Source organism: Macadamia integrifolia, chromosome 1, assembly GCF_013358625.1.
Source record: "Macadamia integrifolia cultivar HAES 741 chromosome 1, SCU_Mint_v3, whole genome shotgun sequence".
Classification (NCBI taxonomy): Eukaryota; Viridiplantae; Streptophyta; class Magnoliopsida; order Proteales; family Proteaceae; genus Macadamia; species Macadamia integrifolia.
Window position 1 is genome coordinate 27,621,242 of NC_056557.1, and position 17,739 is coordinate 27,638,980.

The 17,739-nt window shown below is 37.1% G+C and overlaps 1 long non-coding RNA gene across 6 annotated transcripts; it reads right to left on the reverse strand.

The window, feature by feature from the left end:
• Positions 1–1,076: 1,076 nt before the first annotated feature.
• Positions 1,077–6,092, reverse strand: LOC122074830. 6 transcript variants are annotated; one of them, XR_006139071.1, is made up of 5 exons: positions 6,074–6,092; positions 5,394–5,461; positions 5,045–5,195; positions 4,397–4,510; positions 1,077–1,442 (listed from the first exon to the last, which is right to left on the reverse strand). It is a non-coding gene; the product is annotated as an uncharacterized LOC122074830 (long non-coding RNA). The 6 variants fall into 6 exon arrangements; XR_006139067.1 differs by having other exon boundaries at positions 5,394–5,569; positions 6,074–6,088; XR_006139063.1 differs by lacking the exon at positions 6,074–6,092 and adding an exon at positions 5,640–5,987 and having other exon boundaries at positions 5,394–5,569.
• Positions 6,093–17,739: the final 11,647 nt, after the last annotated feature.

Genomic DNA, 17,739 nt, shown 5'->3' on the forward strand with positions numbered 1-17,739 from the left:
ATTGGCTAGTTGCTTACATTCTTTGCTGATGTGGGCTTGCTTACTGTTGGTAGATCAGTCACCAACTAGGTTGAGGTGGCAGATCTTGTAATGATTAACTTTAGTCGATCCATGGTAAGATAATTGCTTAACCAAACCTTGGTCAGGCTTGTTAGCCATAGTTAGGTCTAGAAACGGTTATAGGATCTAGGTCTCACATGGATGATTGGTACTACATGTGGAGTAGAGTGTATGGTTTGTTTAGACCATAGCTCCTTATGGGATAAGTCAGTCTTGTCAAAGACGATCATGCATGGTTGGGGTGTTTTCGACTATGGATAAGGCATGGTTTGAGGTTCGATAGTGAGTACCGACCAAGGCTTTTACTGGTTGATGTCTTGATGACCTATTATCCTGGACCATGGTCTGGGTATTGAGAACCAATCAGGGCTATTATTGGTCGATGCTATAATGGTATATCATGGATTGTTGACTATCCATTTACATACACAGGCAGCATTTATACCAAAGGTGACACCAGGACCCTTAGAATTTATATAATAATTTGATCCTTAGAACCATGAATAGTCAAGACCCTGTAGATGTCATAAGTGAAGTTAAAATACATCCCACCCAGCCCATCCAAATATAGAATGAAATTAAAATACAAGATAATCTCTTTGATAATCTCTTTGATAATTTCTTTGTTGAAATTAGTGCAAGTAACCAGCTCCATTTCCAGTATGAGAACTTCTGTCCTCAAATATTCTAAGCTGAGGATGTTTCTTGTAAATTCTAAATTGCATTTGTTGTTCTTCCACTAATGTACAAGACACAAGAGTGATAACATTCCTTGTACATGATTAATCTCATGGTGACGCTTAGCAGTTCCTTATGGGAGGTGTTTAGAAAGTAAAATCAAGCTTAGCAGTTTCCTATGGGAGGACATTTTTTTTTTTAAGGGAAAGAACTTTATCACTGTATGATTTGTTAGGAATTTGCTTCTCTCTCTTACAAAGTTTTCAATGGAAATAAATTTGGCTTCTGTCACACGGTACTCAAATTTCCCTATCAAATAATTAAATGTAAGTCAAGAATGAAAAGAACCTTAGGCTCTCTTTGGTATGATTCATATTTGTATTTATGTGAATGATTATAAACTGAACATATTGAGAAGGAAAAAATATTATCAATTATCAAACTCGCTTCAACTAATGTTCAATGAAAAATGGTTAGCCTATCTAGGAAAAACTTTTAAAGTATAGGGATGACATAATCCATAATCTAAGTTAGAGCTTACCTGTATTATCCTTAACATCGATGAATCCATCTATCTTGATTCTATGCAAGAAATCTTTACCCAGATGACTCATTACCTCTCTCCAGATTAAACCACCTAGAAGCATCAACAACTATACGAACATCGTAGTAGGTAGAAGCATATAGTAGTACTACATCTCCTCCTACAATAACCATTTTCAGAAACAAAGAGAATGAATCAAGATTAACCATTAGTAAATTTGTTATTGCAATCATAGTTGTCAAGGCGACACCAAGAAGGCATTTAGGCAAAAGAATTGACAACTAGTATTGAAATACTTCCAAAACTAGCTACCATACTAAGGGACAAGCTGGACAACTATCGGACAAAAAAAGATTGATGGGATCACATCTATTCAATATGAAATGAAAATATTAAAATGAACAAATAAGAAGGAAATCTGCCCTCTCCAATTGAGAAGCTGTACACAAAGTCCATATCATATGACCAATGATAAATCTTTCGACTCATGAAAAAGGGAATTTTAATGTAAGGAGAGATGATTAACCCTAATTTTTTTTTAAAGGACAAAAAATTTCTCTATCGGAGGCTGGAGCATAAACCCCATATCTAACGTGCATTAGAGAGAGATTAAGTAGAGTCTAAGAGTGGATCAAACACTGCACGAGAATGATTCTCATACAAGGACTTGATCTGCACTAAAAAATATAGGACTACAGCATGCAAGTCCTCAGCTTCTCTGCGATAGTTACCATACTAAAATGAGCCTTCACTTTCCCTGAAAAGGGGGGATAATTAGTTACTGTACTCTATGTTCACCAATTTCATTAACATGTAGATGATACCTGAGAGCATATTTACTGGATAACTTGCACAGAATAACAACACCAAAAAAAATTCATTCCATGAAACAGAATTGCTTAGTTTCTCTTGCCCTATAAATTATTACATGGTTAGGAAACCACTAGGCACTAGATCAGTATATGAGTAATGCAGCAGAAATCATGCAAGAACAAGCACAAAAACTACCTCTTTAACTTTAATATCGGTTTTGTTTCCCTTTTGTATTTATTTTTAAATTTCATTTTGGACTGTCAAACATGGTTAGGAACTCGAAGAAAATTGCGTAGACACACGGTTCACCAGAAGAGTCATTTCCATACCATTCAAAAGCTTGCATTGCACTCCGATAGAACAGGTCTGTTTCACTTGACAAGTCGATGTACGATGCATACCAATTTTTCTCCCCACCCCACCCCCAACCTGTTAAGGACTAGTGTTCACCTTAGCGTACGTTAGTATATTCTTATGTAACAACCCATGTGAGGTCAGCTAGGTTGTTAGAGTGTTCTTGACACTTGTATATATAGATATATATATATATATATATTAGTAAGAAAAAAAACGTGCAAGTGCACGTGTGGCCAAACATTTTTATACCCTAAAAAAATGCAGCCATTGTATTTTCATTTATTTCCTATAATCAACATTCTATATCCATTGAAGCAATTAGTAATTTAAGATGATTATTAAATACTAATTTTTTTAATTTCAAATAATGATAGACAATTAGAGCTCTTTTTTGTGGACAATCAATGGTTAAATGTATTTCTAATGCAAGGGAGAGAGAGAGAGAGAGAGAGAGAGAAACCTAATGTAGAAAACTTAGGAAGAAACATTTTTGAGACATTTAAATGTTTTTCCAAATATAAAAGGCTCCTCTCTCTCTCTCTCTCTCTCTCTCTCTCAAAGTCATTTAGTTACTATTTACATGGAAGACTCGACCCAAACTCAATATTATTCCAACTAAACTTTGTCAACCACTTCCCTTCCTACAGAATTTCAAAAAATCGACTATTTCCTCTCCTATAGAATTCATTTAAAAAAAATGTTTCGTTTTTCCTATTTAAAGCCCAAGAAACTCTCACGATATTACTATTGAAGTTAAAACGAAAACATAGTTAAGGAACTTGGTGGATTCGAATCACCATCTTCTTGAGGTATGGAACAATTTCCCACACCACAAGCATTCTACCAATTGATTTAAAGACCCATATTTAAATTATAAAATCTGTGATCAAAGAAAGAAAAGACCAAGTATGATACTCACAAGAAAATGATCAAGCAAATGCACCCAATTAAGAAAAAAATAAGCTAATCCTAAGAAACTACTACTTAAATCCAAACCCACATCTATCACCATCTAAAATCATTGATTGGTATTTAATAAGCAATAGTATAAGAAAAGTTATTAGCCAAATTGACTTTACAACAAGAATTGAAGGGTTTGAGTCTTCTCCATTCTCATAGGGAGTAACACTAGAGTCGACATATCAGAAAGCATTTCACATGACATGCTTTCATTTCATCAACAACTTATACATCCAAGGAAAAATAAAAAGTGAAATATCAACTCCCATAACACTACTACTGGAGTTAAACTGAAAATATAGATAAGAGACTTGTTGGATTCGAATGACCATCGTTTTAAGGCATAAAATAATTTCCACACCCAAAGTACTCTACCAATTGAGCTAAAGACCCATATTTAAATTTCAAAAATTATGATGAAAGAAAGAAGAAATCAAAATTGAAATATAATATTTCAAGTCTAATAAAAATCATGCTTTTTTTTTTTGAGTTTAAAGAGGTGCTAGCATATGTTCCATTTAAGAAAATAATTGTTGTCCATCCAGCCATGCAAGATGAGTCATCAAAACACCCATCACAAACTATTACGTAAGATGTTTTAGGTAACCACCCTTGGTATTCTGGCCTGGGAATCAAATCACTAATTGGTTGGTAATTATCAAGGCTGATAGGTTGGATAAGACTAAGGTCATTCACCCATCTGTTAATGTTAGTTAAAATAGAAGAATACTTGCTCATGATCAATAACAAACAGTCAGAATACCCTCAGATCTCTTAAGAGTCAATCAAAAACATAGTATGCTAAGTAGAAGAAAAAAAATCTATAATAGAAATATGGAAAGCTTCATCTAAATCAATAAAGAAGATTGATCATCCATCTCTACTCTGTAACTCGAAAAACTATGAAGTGTGGCAAATAGAAGAAAAAATCCATGCAATAACTAAAACATGAAATAGTAGAAAAGTACTAAATCTTCAACTAACCTCTTTAGTTTTTTCTTAGATATCAATAATTTTACATCCCAAGTGCTGCACTATGTCCTTCGCGTGGTGTTGGTCCTTCCCCACGTACTCTTGGATACATCCATGTGTTGGTCGCTACAAGCATGCTTCAATTCATTAACATAAACAATGTTTTTAAAAAGTTTTTCAATGCATGACAGTCAAAGGGACCCTCAGGCGTCCTCAGTATCCCAACCCAACCAGACCCCTTTTGGAAGAAAATGCCCAAAATCCATGGGATGGTATCAGGTGTCCATCCCAACATCCCATTTAGACACCGAACATACAAAACTGAGGGAAAAAAAATAGATGGTGGAGATTTTTATCTAATAAATAACAAAACGAACACAATTTGTCCCTCATATATAAATCACAAGGATTGCACTATTTAAAGCTCGTAGAAACATGACATATTAGCTGCATAAAAAAATTTCACAGACTTCTCCAGTCAATCTATCTATGTCTTTTTCTATTTTGGTCAATCATAGACTGTCCTAGACCTATCAAAACCATTTAATTAGGGTTAGGCCAATCACCGAAGATGAACACAGAGAAGAACAAAATGTTTATCATCAAGCACAATCTTAATAGATTTATAATAAAAGAACTGATTTTAGAGAATGAGATTACATGTATCTAGGATGACTAAATCCTTGAGTGGATTCTTCCCATCCGTACCCCTAAACACAAACAAGTTTTTTCCCAACGGTGGTACAACCATGACAATCCCTTGGAGATGGGGCAATGCTTCTCATCGTAGGCCTAATCCATTCCTGCTTAACTGCACACCATCCAGAGGCAGAAGTTAGAATGGAAAATAACGAGACTAAAAGATTTATTGGCAAGGAAACTAATAAGATTTTGGTAGAAAGTAAAAAAAATTCGAATAGAGGTTGCAACCAAATACTCAGCAAAATCGACAGATCTGAAGAGCGAAATCTCTACCTATGGGGAGAGAAAAGCAAGAAAATTGGGTTACCTTTGTGACCCAGAGGCTACAACCAAATACTCCGCAAAATCGACAGATCTAAACAGCAAAATCGCTGCCTATGGAGAGGGAAAGAAAACAAGAAAATTGAGTTACCTTCGTGACATAGAGGCTACAACCAAATACTGTGCAAAATCAAACCTCAACCTCGCCGGAAGAAAAAAAATCTACAAAATGAGAGGAAAAACGGTTCAGAGAGAGAGAGAGAGAGATCGCCTCCTACCTCCTACCTCTTACCTTTGGCCGTCCCAAGAGAAAAGAAGGCTTCTTCAACCAAAAAAAAAAGATGAATTTCCTATGCTGGATATAATTTCCTTCCTCATCTTAGGACTATAGATGTGCATTCATTTAAAAAGGGGGAGAAAAAAAGGAAAAGAAAAAACAGAGAGATAGAGATTGGGAAATGAAATTGAATAAGAAATAGATTGGTTCAATTTTTAATCGATAAATTGCTAGATCCAAATTGATAAAACCGATAAATTGTTAAATTATTTAAACCGATTAAAAACAAACTTTTGCTTGGCTTGATCCAAAATTGAGAACATTAAAAAAATCGTGCTTCTAAGATTGTTTTCTTTCCTTCTGTTTTTTGGTTGCTTAAATTTTTTTTTTTTTAATTAAAACAGAGAGAGAGAGAGAGAGAGAGAGAGAGAGAGAGAGAGAGGGGTTACTTATGCATTGGGGATGTATGCTAGAGCTTCAAGGATGTCAACAGGAGTGTCTGTCCATTCTAGAGAGAAACCAAGTTGAAATAAAACCATCTCTTTTTGGTCTTCCCAGGAAATTTAAAAAAAAAAATGAAAATGAGATCATTAAAAATTTAAGTAACCATAAGTCTATAGAGTCTAGGTAATCATAATAATAATCAATTATGTCAAGAGATCCATCCATGTGGATTAAAGATACTCTTATTCTAGACTCTCTAGGATGAGAAAAACAAATCAATAGTCTAAAACTTCTCACTGTCAATGTCTAACGCAAGAATGTATTCATTGTTGTAGTAAAAAGAAGAATATTCAATCAGTCAATAGAGGGTTCCATCCAAAAGTGCCAGATGTGTTTCATATGGATCTCGTACTAATCTAATTGGGAAGTGATCTAACCATCTCCATGAATGAGAAAGAGAATGAGAGAGAGAGAGAGAGAGAGAGAGAGAGAGAGAGAGAGAACATGAGAAGTAATACCCAAATCTGTCGAGGCTTTGGGAATGTATGCTTCCATCCAACAAAGAAATCTGAAACTAAAATCGAAAATAGAAATCTTTAATTACTGAATAGATAAGAAAGGAAGGGGACATCCTAAGAACTAACACAGAATCTAGAATATCGATTCTTTAGATGCTGGTTATGGTGTCCCATTATAATGGAACCTAAATGAATTATTTGAAGGAACAATTTTGCGATACTATTCCATTCTATCATATTAGAATTCCATTTATTGTTGCCCGTTGGTATTTCAGATTAAGCAAACACAAAATAAAAACCTTCGTTGGGGCCAAATGAAACTAATAATAAAAAAATATATATATCGAAAAAGAATATACGATTGAAATTTTGCAGGATAAAAGTAGAAAACTCTACCGTCCATAAAATCCAAGCAAGAAGAAACAACTGAAGCAAGACCAGCCATCCCTAGCCCAAAACAACATTGATTTCAAATAAAGGATTTAAACTCATAAAGGTCATCAACTTGTAGAATGAACCCTCCTTTGTAAATCAAGTATACTTGGAATGTGAACCAATCGGTATTTGAAACTCGGCCCTGACTGTGAGTCGCCAATTTACAATGAAGTGAAGACAATTACAGTCATTAAACAACTCAAATTTCACACACTAACTTGAAACGACGATGGAATGCGGGAAAGAAATCATAGAAGCTACCTGTGATTTCTCCAGTGATGTAGAGTGATGGCCAAGAAGGGATGGAGGCATGAAGCAAAAGGGAACTCATGCTAGGGGTGTCAATTCGTGGCCCGACCCAACTAAACCGATCGGGACCGACCGTTTATAGACCGGCCTGGCCCGGACCATTTATTAAACGTGTCAGGCTTGAGCCCAGCCCGTTTATAAATGGTCGGTCTCGATTTTTCTACTTGGACCATCGGGCGCCTGACCGAGACTGACCGAATAACGTCCGACCGAGACCGGCCTATTGTGCACCGACTTGGCCCAACCCTTTAATGATTGTAGAATACCTATTTTAGCCCCCAAATTAAATAATAAAAACTAAAAAGTAAAGACATGTTCACATTTTAAATAATGGTTATATTTGGTATCATTTATTGATTTATTGTCATTTTTTTGGGTTTGCATGAGTGGGCCGGAATATAAGAGCACATTTTAAAAAGGGCCCGTTTAAAAACCGGTTAAAGCCCGTTTAACATTAAACATGTCCGTAGCCCGGTTAAAGCCCGACTAAAGCCCGATTAAGGTAACCCGATTAGTTAAATGGGTGGACACGGTGTAGCCTTTGAAAGTCTTCAAGCCCGATTAAGCCCGACCAAAACCAGACCGACCCAACCGGTTGACACCCCTAACTCATGCGGTGGGATTTCCAACCCCCAACGTTAGAGTGGGGAGAAAACAGAGACGGGATGCAGGAGGAGAGTCAAGAGGGTTGAGAAGAGAAAACAAAAGGTTTATGGGAGAGTGTTCAAAAAGAGAGAGAGAGAGAGAGAGAGAGAGAGAGAGAGAGAGAGAGAGAGAGAGAGAAAGGTAAGGGTAACGTGGAATTGAAAAAACACTTAAAGAAGAGATATTTTGAGAAGAGGGTCTATTTGTCATAAAAAAAATTTGCCACTTCGTGCTTTTATATAATAGTATAGTATGAAGTATGACTAGGCCATCTCCTATTTTTTATGACAAAATACACATCACGTGTTCTTAGTGCTCTTGACAACTTTGAGTTTCTTAGGAGCTTTGAGGAAGAGAGAGAGGGAGAGAGAGGTGCAAAAAAAAAAAAACAAAGAGTGGGAAAAACGTGTGAGTGGAGGGGGGGGAGAGAAAGAGTCTTAGTAAGAAAAGGAAAAAAAAGTTTTAATTAAAAAAGGAAAGTGGATAAAATCTTAAAAGAGTGGGAGGGAGGGACAGAGTTCAAGGAAAAAGAAGGAAAGAGAGAGTTTTAGTAAAAAAAGGAAAGTGGATAATGGACAAAATCATGTGAAAATAGGAGAGAGCAAGAGATAAATAGTATTTAAGTATTGTAAAAATATAATAATATAAAATGTACGAACAATTTAAGAGAATAAAAACATAATCTGAAAATAAAAATATGGAAATAAAATCCATAATTTAAACCTCATTATTGGGTTGCTTATGGGTTTGGTCCTATATTTCTTTTTTTTTTTTTTTTTTTTTTTAGTTGAGGGGGGATATAATGAGAACGAACAAAACTTGTATTTCTTAAAATCCCAAACCCAAACTGAACCAAGAACATAAATTAAAAATTTTTTTCCCGTTTTCAAAATAAAAAATACCATCTTCATCTTTAGGACTCTATTGTCTAATGTCAGGTCCCTTCTCTCATCTTCTCTCCTCCTTTCTCTATTCTCTATCTCTTCTACTTTCCTTTTGTTTTAAAACTCTTACCTCTCTCTCTCTCTCCTCCTTTCTCTACTCTCTTAGTCTCCGTCTCTTTCCCGTCTACTTTCCTCTTTGTTATAAAGGCCATTGTGAGTGGGAGAAAAATGAATATTGAGAAAAGCTTATCCAACCACAGAAAGCGTTTAATGGCATTGAACAGTGAGAGCCCTTGAGGTTGAAATATCTTCCCTCCCTTTTTCTTTCAGTGTATGGTATTGTCCTTATCACTATCAGGCTTAGTGGTTTGTTTAATGCGTTGGTATTCAGCAGCAGATGTCTTTCTAGTGGGTGCAAAACCAGTCACCTATCATTTGAGTGAGGCCCCAGCAATAGGAAATCATGAATGCCAGAAAAAGACTTCCAAGCTATCTTTTAAAGTCCACAAATTTTGGAAATCAGCTTTAGACACACAGACATGCAAACAGTAATGAAATTTTGGCAGTTACAATACAATGGGATATTATAACACAATCTTCTAGAACTCCTCGGATGAGATGCAAAGAGCATCGGCCATTTTTTAATTCAAATTTAAAGTCTTTGATGGAAAAAGCATCTTTTTCCTCCAATAGGAGTAAAGAATGATGTTTGACAATTAGCATGAAAGCAGGATGCGAGGTAAAGAGGAAGGAATCTGAAATTTTACAATTTGGAAATGAAACTCAGGAGCATTACCAAGACAAAATTTCCAAATAATTAATAATAACAACAATTGAGTGACCTTGAGCACAAAAAAATGTGCCAATCACAAAGATAAGAACAATTTATTTTTTTTCCCTTTTCTCAGAGTAGGTGAGGTTAGATTCATTTGAAAAGAAAAAAGAAAGAAAGAAAGATACTTAGGAAGGTGAAGCTCAAGAGAAATAGAAGTCTTAACTAATCAGATATACAAAGGATAAGCAGCACAGACTATAACGGTGAAGTGCAAGAGATAGAAGTGCCTTTCATTCTCATGGAGCTTATCCTACACTTATCCTACAAGAAGAATAAGGCAAAACACGTTTCGGCAATCTGCTACATTGTGTATTCTCTATCTAATATTAAGAGAAGAAATAGGGACAATTTTCATTCTTAGAAGACAAATAATCAAGAAAGAACTCGATCGGAGTAAAGTAAGAGTGAAAGAAGTCATAGAACTTACTATTGCTTTCGTTCTCATCCTCCTGGAGTCAGCAACATACCCTAAATCGATTCTGAAGTTTCACAATAATCCGTGTTGTCTGAAAGTTGCAACTTTTAACTACAATATTGTTGCCATCAACACCTTGTGTCCAAATTGCATCACACCTTATCAAGATTACCATCACCATCAACTGCTATTACATGTATAACATCAAAGAAAGCACAATTTCAATTCATAAAATCAAGTGCGATTGATTCTCCTTTGGTATAAAATAAATTCACACTCAATAGATAGGGTGAGAAGCATTATCTTACCTGTAAATAGTCATTTGTACAAGATCCAAATTAAGAACATGCCTTAGAAGCAATCCCAAGAAGTGAACTTGAGTGGCACACAACTCTTAAGAATTTAAAATCCCAATTCTTCTAGATTTGGATAACCGATTCCGATTACTCAGACCTTGCTTCTTTTTCGTTAGAAAGAATTGAGTTGATGATCAAGAATAAGAGAACATAAAATTTTCAGTACAAATGACAATGAAGGACAAAAAAAATTTCCTCGATGTAAATAAGCACGTATATGCCCCAAATCTTCTTATTGATCTTTGAGTTTCTTGAGCTTTGAGAGAGAGAGAGAGAGAGAGAGAGAGAGAGAGAGAGAGGTGAATAAAAAGAAATGGGTAAAAAAAGAAAGAGTGAGTGGATAAAATCTTGTGAGAGTGAGAGGGAGAGAAAGAGTTTTGGTAAAAATAGAAAAGTGGATAATAGGAAAAATCGTGTGAAAATAGGAGAGAGAGAGAGAGATAAATAGTATTTAAGTAATATAAAAATATAATAATATAAAGGGTACTAGTAATTTAAGAAAATAAAAAAAGAATGGAAAAAAAGATAATGAAAAAGAAAGAATAAAATTGAGGATAAAATTGTCTAGTGAAAGATTTGCCACTTCGTGCTTTTATATAATAGTATAGTATGAATAAATATATATATATATATATATATGATAATAATAAGAAATATTCAATTCTTACATGCTATCAAAGCAGGTTCATACTCATACGAGTCTTTGTTCCTTCCTATCTCGTTCTAATGGCGTCTCCGTGGAAACCAACTTCGTCTTTGACAGTAAAATGTCTTCCGCTCCAATTGTTTCCGTTAATGTTTCCCCACAACTTCCGATCAAGCTCACTTCCTCAAATTATTTACTCTGGCGAGCATAGCTTTTACCACTTCTCCGAGTGTATAATCTCCTCTGTTTGGTTGACTGAAGGTTTCCGCGACCTTCTATCTCTGATTTTGATCCTTCGTCGGCAACCATGGCGGCAATTACCTCTGCTACTATTCTCTGGGAATGGAAAGATCAGCTCATCCTGAGTTGGATCATTTCTTCCCTATCCGAGGCAGTGGTTCCTTATGTTGTTTCTGCTACCATAGCATATGAAGCGTGGATGATTCTTTCAAGAATCTTTGCTCCCTCATCGTGCACACGCATGTTAGATCTCAAAGATAGACTCTCTCTCATGTGCAAAAATCCTTTGATTCTGTTGCTAAATACATCCTATCCATTCGACCTATTGCTGACACTCTCGCAGTGATCGCTCAGCCTGTGGGTGATGAAGATTTGGTGCTAGCCACTCTTCGAGGCCTTGGTGCTGACTACAGGGACTTCGCAACCACAATTCGGCTTCGTGTAGAACCTGTAATGTTTGTTGAACTTACTGGACTCCTTCTGAGTCATGAGAGCTATCATTTTTCAACTCATAGTGATGTTGCTTCTCCCTATCAACTGCAAATGTTACGTCTGTTGGATCTGCTTCTTCTGATATGAAGCGATAGAATTCTTGGACTGCAAATCATCGCGGTTCTCTCTCTCGTGGCCATCACAGCAAAAATTACAGAGGAAACTATAATCAAAATTCTCAGCAACGACAGCATTTCAACTCTGGCTCCTCTCAACATCATGTGGTTTGTTTACTCAACGATCTCACTATGATTACAATTCTCAGGGATCTTGTTCCCAAACTCCAGGTGAATGTTCTTCTTCTCCTTCCTTTCAAAATCACCCTTGTTCTACTTGTCAAATCTGTAATATTGCTGGCCACACAGCCTCTCACCATCCATAGTGATTCAACCATGCTTTTCTTGGTATGGCTGCATTCTTTGCAATCCCATCTACCTCCTCAGTCTGGCTTCTTGATACTAGTTCTAATAACCATTTGACTGCAGATATCTCAAATCTGGCAATCAACTCTCTTTACCATGGTCCAGATCAAATAATAGTTGGGAATGGCCAAGGTTTGACCATCACTCATGTTGTTTCTTCTGATTTCAAACTGGATAACTGTGACTTTCATTTGTCTAATATATAATGTGTTCCTCACATTCATCGCAACTTATTATTTGTTAATAAGTTTGCCTGAGAAAATCAGGTTTTCTTTGAGTTTTACTCCAATTTCTTCTTGATTAAGGACCAGGTGATGAAGAAACTACTTTACTGTGGCTAGAGTGAAAATGGTTTATACCATATGCGGCTCCTTTGCTCCAATCTTCCTATGTTTCTCTCTATGGTCAGTGTTCGGCCACCCATTTTGAATTGGCATACTCGTCTAGGACATCTTCCATACAAGGTTGTGCACCATCTCTTACAATAGTATAATCTTCCTGTGTCACATATGAAGCCTACTATGTGTCAAGCATGTCAACAATCTAAGAGTCACAGACTTCCCTTTCAAATTTCAACTTCTATTCGTTCAGCTCCCCTTGAATTGCTACGTTGTGATCTTTATGGTCTTGCTCCAACTGTTTCAGTAGATAATTTTCGATTCGAGTACTGTTTGTTGATGACTTTAGTACAAATACTTGGCTTTTTCCGATAACCTTGAAATCTGTTGTACTCTCTATCTTCACTTCCTTTAAAGCAATAGTGGAGAACTATTTTACTTGTTCCATTAAGTCTATCCAAACAGATGGGGGAGGGGAATTTCAGAAACTTGTTCTTTTCCTTAGCTCTCATGGAATATCTCATTGCATCTCATGTCCTCATACTAAGGCCCAGAATGGGGCTGCTGAGCGAAAACATCGACATGTGATCGAAACAGGTCTTGTCTTGATGTTTCATGCCTCAGTTCCTACATGATATTGGTCCTATGCCTTCTTAGCAGTAGCGTACCTTATAAACCGAATGCCAACACCCTTACTTGGAAATGAAAGTCCTCTTCAACGAATGTTTAAAATTGCTCTTGACTACACTTCACTTCAAACATTTGGGTGCCTGTGTTACCCATGGCTACGCCCTTACTCATCTCACAAGCTTGAGCCCCGCTCCATGCCCTACGTTTTTCTTGGCTATTCACTCTCTCATAGGCGATTCTCTCATAGGCGATACAAATGTTATGTTTCCACCTCAAATCATGTTTTCATTTCAAGACATGTAACATTTGATGAGACAATGTTTCCTTTTGTCTCCTTCCCAAGCTCTCCTGCAACTCTGAGTCCAACGTCTATGCCTGGTATGATATTTGTCCACCTATTCTCTATCCCTGTACATCATGCCTTGACCTCCCATCTAATGCACCCTTCCAATCCCAACGGCCAAACCCATCTAATCCTCCAAGTTCAACAACTTTTAATGGCCCAACTCAGACTATCTTATTACAGCCCATTAACTCATAATAGCTCATCATTCCAATGTCTACTACTTCAAATCCGTCTAATTACTCACAACCTATTTCCTAACCCATCCCATTAATTCAGCTTCCTCTTCTGGGCCTTACTTCATTCTCCAATGCCTGCTTCTTCAGGCCCATCTACCCTCTTAGGTCCATGTCCTATACCATCAAATTTTAATCTAGATCTAGACCCGCCAAACCTGTCTTCTTCACCCGATATCGATGATGTTCCTCCAATACATCATATGGTAACACGTTCCCACACTAGTTCCCTTAAGCCACCACCTGCACGGCTCAATCTCACTGCTACTAAGCACCCAATTCTTGATCCAATGGAACCAATATGTTACATACAGGCTACGAAGTCTGTACCTTGGCGAGCTGCAATGAACGATGAGTTTCATGCTCTTATTCGTAATAAAACATGGGTTTTTGTTCCTCCATCTTCTTCCCACAATATTGTTGGTTGTAAGTGGGGTATTCTGCTTGAAGTGAAAATCTGACGGATCTATTGAGCGCTATAAGGCCCGCCTCATGGTAAAAGGGTTTCACCAGTGGCCTGCTCTTGACTTCCATGAGGCATTTAGTCCTGTAATCAAACCAGCTACAGTTCGAACTATACCATCTCTGGTGGTTGTGCATAATTGGCCTCTACGGCAATTGGATGTCCAAAATGCATTTTTACATGGGCATCTCACAGAGGATGTTTATGTCTCAACCACCAGGCTTTGTGGATGCTTTCCATCCTGATTTTGTATGCAAACTTCAAAGGTCCTTATACGATCTTCGACAGGCTCCATGGGCTTGGTATAACAGGTTAGCACCATCCTTATCTCTCATGGTTTTATTGCATCTAAAACCGATACCAATCTCTTCATTTACAGAGAGAAGGAAATTACTATATATTTTCTTGTCTATGTGGACGACTTAATTCTCTCTCTCTCTCTCTCTCTCTCTCTCTCTCTGATTTGCTGTTAAAGATCTGGGTGATCATTGGTATTGATGTTACTCGCACAACCACTGGACTCTTCCTAAGTCAGCGCAAATATACTTTAGACTTGCTTACTAGTACCAATGTGACTAGAGCTTCTCCACCCAATTACTTCAACTTTGCTTACTGCCACTATTAGAGTTCATCTCGCTAATGGGTCAGAATTTCGTCATGTTGTTGGGGCGCTACAATACCTGACGATGACACGCCTAGATATTGGCTTTGCCATAAATAAAGTGGCTCAATTTATGCATTGTCATAGGATGTTGGCAAGACTAGGAGAGATAGGGTAACAAATGAGCGTATTAGAAATAACTTGGGGGTTGCACCAATTCAAGACAAACTCCGTGATAGCCGATTAAGGTGGTATGATCATGTGCAACAGAGACCTATGGAGGCCCCAGTAAGAAAGAGTGATCAAATTCATTTGGAAGGAACTAGAAAATATAGGGGAATGCCAAAGATGACTATTAACGAAGTGGTGCGAAACGATATGAAAACCGTAGGGTTTGACTCTAGTATGACTTTGAATAGAGTTACGTGGAGGACAAGGACTTGTGTTGCCAACCCCCTATAGGGGATGATCCCATGATGCGTCTTTATATACTGTTGTACTTCTTCTTTTATCCCCAAATCTCTTTAGCCGCTCCTTTTACTTATTGGATCCATGTAGCCGACCCCATTCAGTTGGGATAAGGTTATGATTGTTGTTGTTGTTGTATAGGATGTTCATTGGACAACAGTAAAATGCATATTGCACTATGTGAAGCACACTTTGATGGATGGACTTCATTTTCGAACCTGTTCTTCAACTTCTCTCACACTTACAGCCTTTTTTGGTGTGGATTGGGTTGGCTGTCCTGATTATTGTCGCTCCACAACAGGGTACTATGTTTTTCTTGGTTCCCATTTAGTTACATGGTGTTCCCGCAAGCAAAAGATAGTATCTTGGTCATTGACTAAGGCCGAGTATCGGGCAGTGGCCACTGTTGCAACTGAATTGATCTGGTTGCAATCTCTTCTTCAAGAGCTTGGCATATATCTTCCCACTGCTCTAGTTATCTGGTATAATAACATTGGAGCGACATACCTATCAGTTAATCCTATTTTTCACACTTGAACGAAACATATTGAAATAGATTTCCATTTCGTTCGAGAAATGGTGGCTTGCAAACAATTAGTGGTTCACTATATCTCCACATTGAATCTAGTGGCTGATGCTCTAACTAAAGGTCTGTCTCGTGTATGATTTCAATATCTTAAAGGCAAGCTCAGTGTTGGATCCCCTCCGGTGAGCTTGAGGGGGCATGTTAAGGACTAGTGTTCACCTTAGCGTATGTTAGTGTATTCTATTGTAACTACCCATGTGAGGTCAGTTATGTTGTTAGTGTTCTTGCCACTTGCATATATATATATATATATAATGACATTTAATGATAATAATAATAATAATAAATACTCAGTTCTTACACACCCCTGGTAGAAGGCATGAAAAAGCTATAATGCAGATGGTTGTTCATTAGGAAATACAAGACCTTTCAGAATTAGGGTTGTAATTAGATGAGTTGTAGGGGCTCTGGGCCAATTGGCAAGGGAGATTCTACAATTTTAAATTAAACACATTCAGAACAGGCATGGAATTGTTGGAATCATGCAATCATTGAAGCATAGTTGTCATGGCGTAGCCTACACATCACATAGGCGTCCATGCAGCATTTGCTAGAAGGGCGCCTTGTTGATGTCGCCTTGTTTTTTTCCCTCTTCTTATACGCCGTGACAACTATGCACAACTAATGTAATTAGGTGGACGAGGGACTTTCTGGAAAGTGGCATTACCCTCAGCTTATTTGGGCCATTAGGGACTAGAAATTTGATAGCCCAGTTGGATATCTCCTTCCATTGGCATCCAAGAAATGCAAATAATGTGGCATACAATTTGGCAGAGGAAGGGGTTGTGAGACCTAGGCTTTGCTTTGGGGATGATATTCCTTTGCCTAATCTGCAAAATATGTTGAATTAGGGAGGAAGCTTTCTGCTTTGACTCATATTTAGATTGTTCATCTGACCTCGGGTTCAATAACGTTGATCAAGGGTAGTTATGAGCCCACCCAAATGATAAACAACTCAAATAGCAATGATGGTGGAAATTTCATCATGTTCGTACTTGGATATAGGTAAGCAATGTCGCCAATGGTATTTCGATAATATGTATCTCATACTAAACTATATGGATGGTAAATAGGCATGGACATGGATACAGTGTGGTCAATGAGAATTCTAATACTATACTCCATAATACCCATATCACTATGAAAGGTATGTAGATTATCGTGGTTAGGTATACATCTCTAGGTCTCACATGGATGATTGGTATTACATGTGGGGTAGGGTGTCTGATTTGTTTAGACCATAGCTCCTTATGGGATAGAAGGTCGGTCTCGTCAAAGACGATCACGCATCGTTAGGATGTTGACTTGGATAAGGCATGATTTGAGGTCGTGGTAATGAGTGCCAACCAAGGCTTTTACCGGTTGATGTCTTGATGACCCATTATCCTAGACCATGGTCTGCGTATTGAGAACCAAATAGGGCTATCATTAATTAGTGCTATAATGGTATATCATGGATTATTGACTATCCATTTACATTCATAAGCAGTATTTTATACCAAAGGTGACACCAGGACCTTTAGAATTCATATAATTGTGTAAGAGAGAAAGGGATCAATTATTTTTAATCAAAAGCAATAAATTTTCCTCAAATGTATTGGGGGGGAAATGTGCAATTTCGTACTTCACTAACCAATCATTTAGCAAAAAAAAAAAAAAAAAAAAATAAGTAACCAATTAAACCACCTTCCAGGTCATTAACTACCCAATAAAATTATGATACCCAAGGAATGCCAGAAAAAATTTAATTAATTCATTATGATGTGATGGATCATACTTATTCGAAGCTGACATTTCTCAACAAGTCCA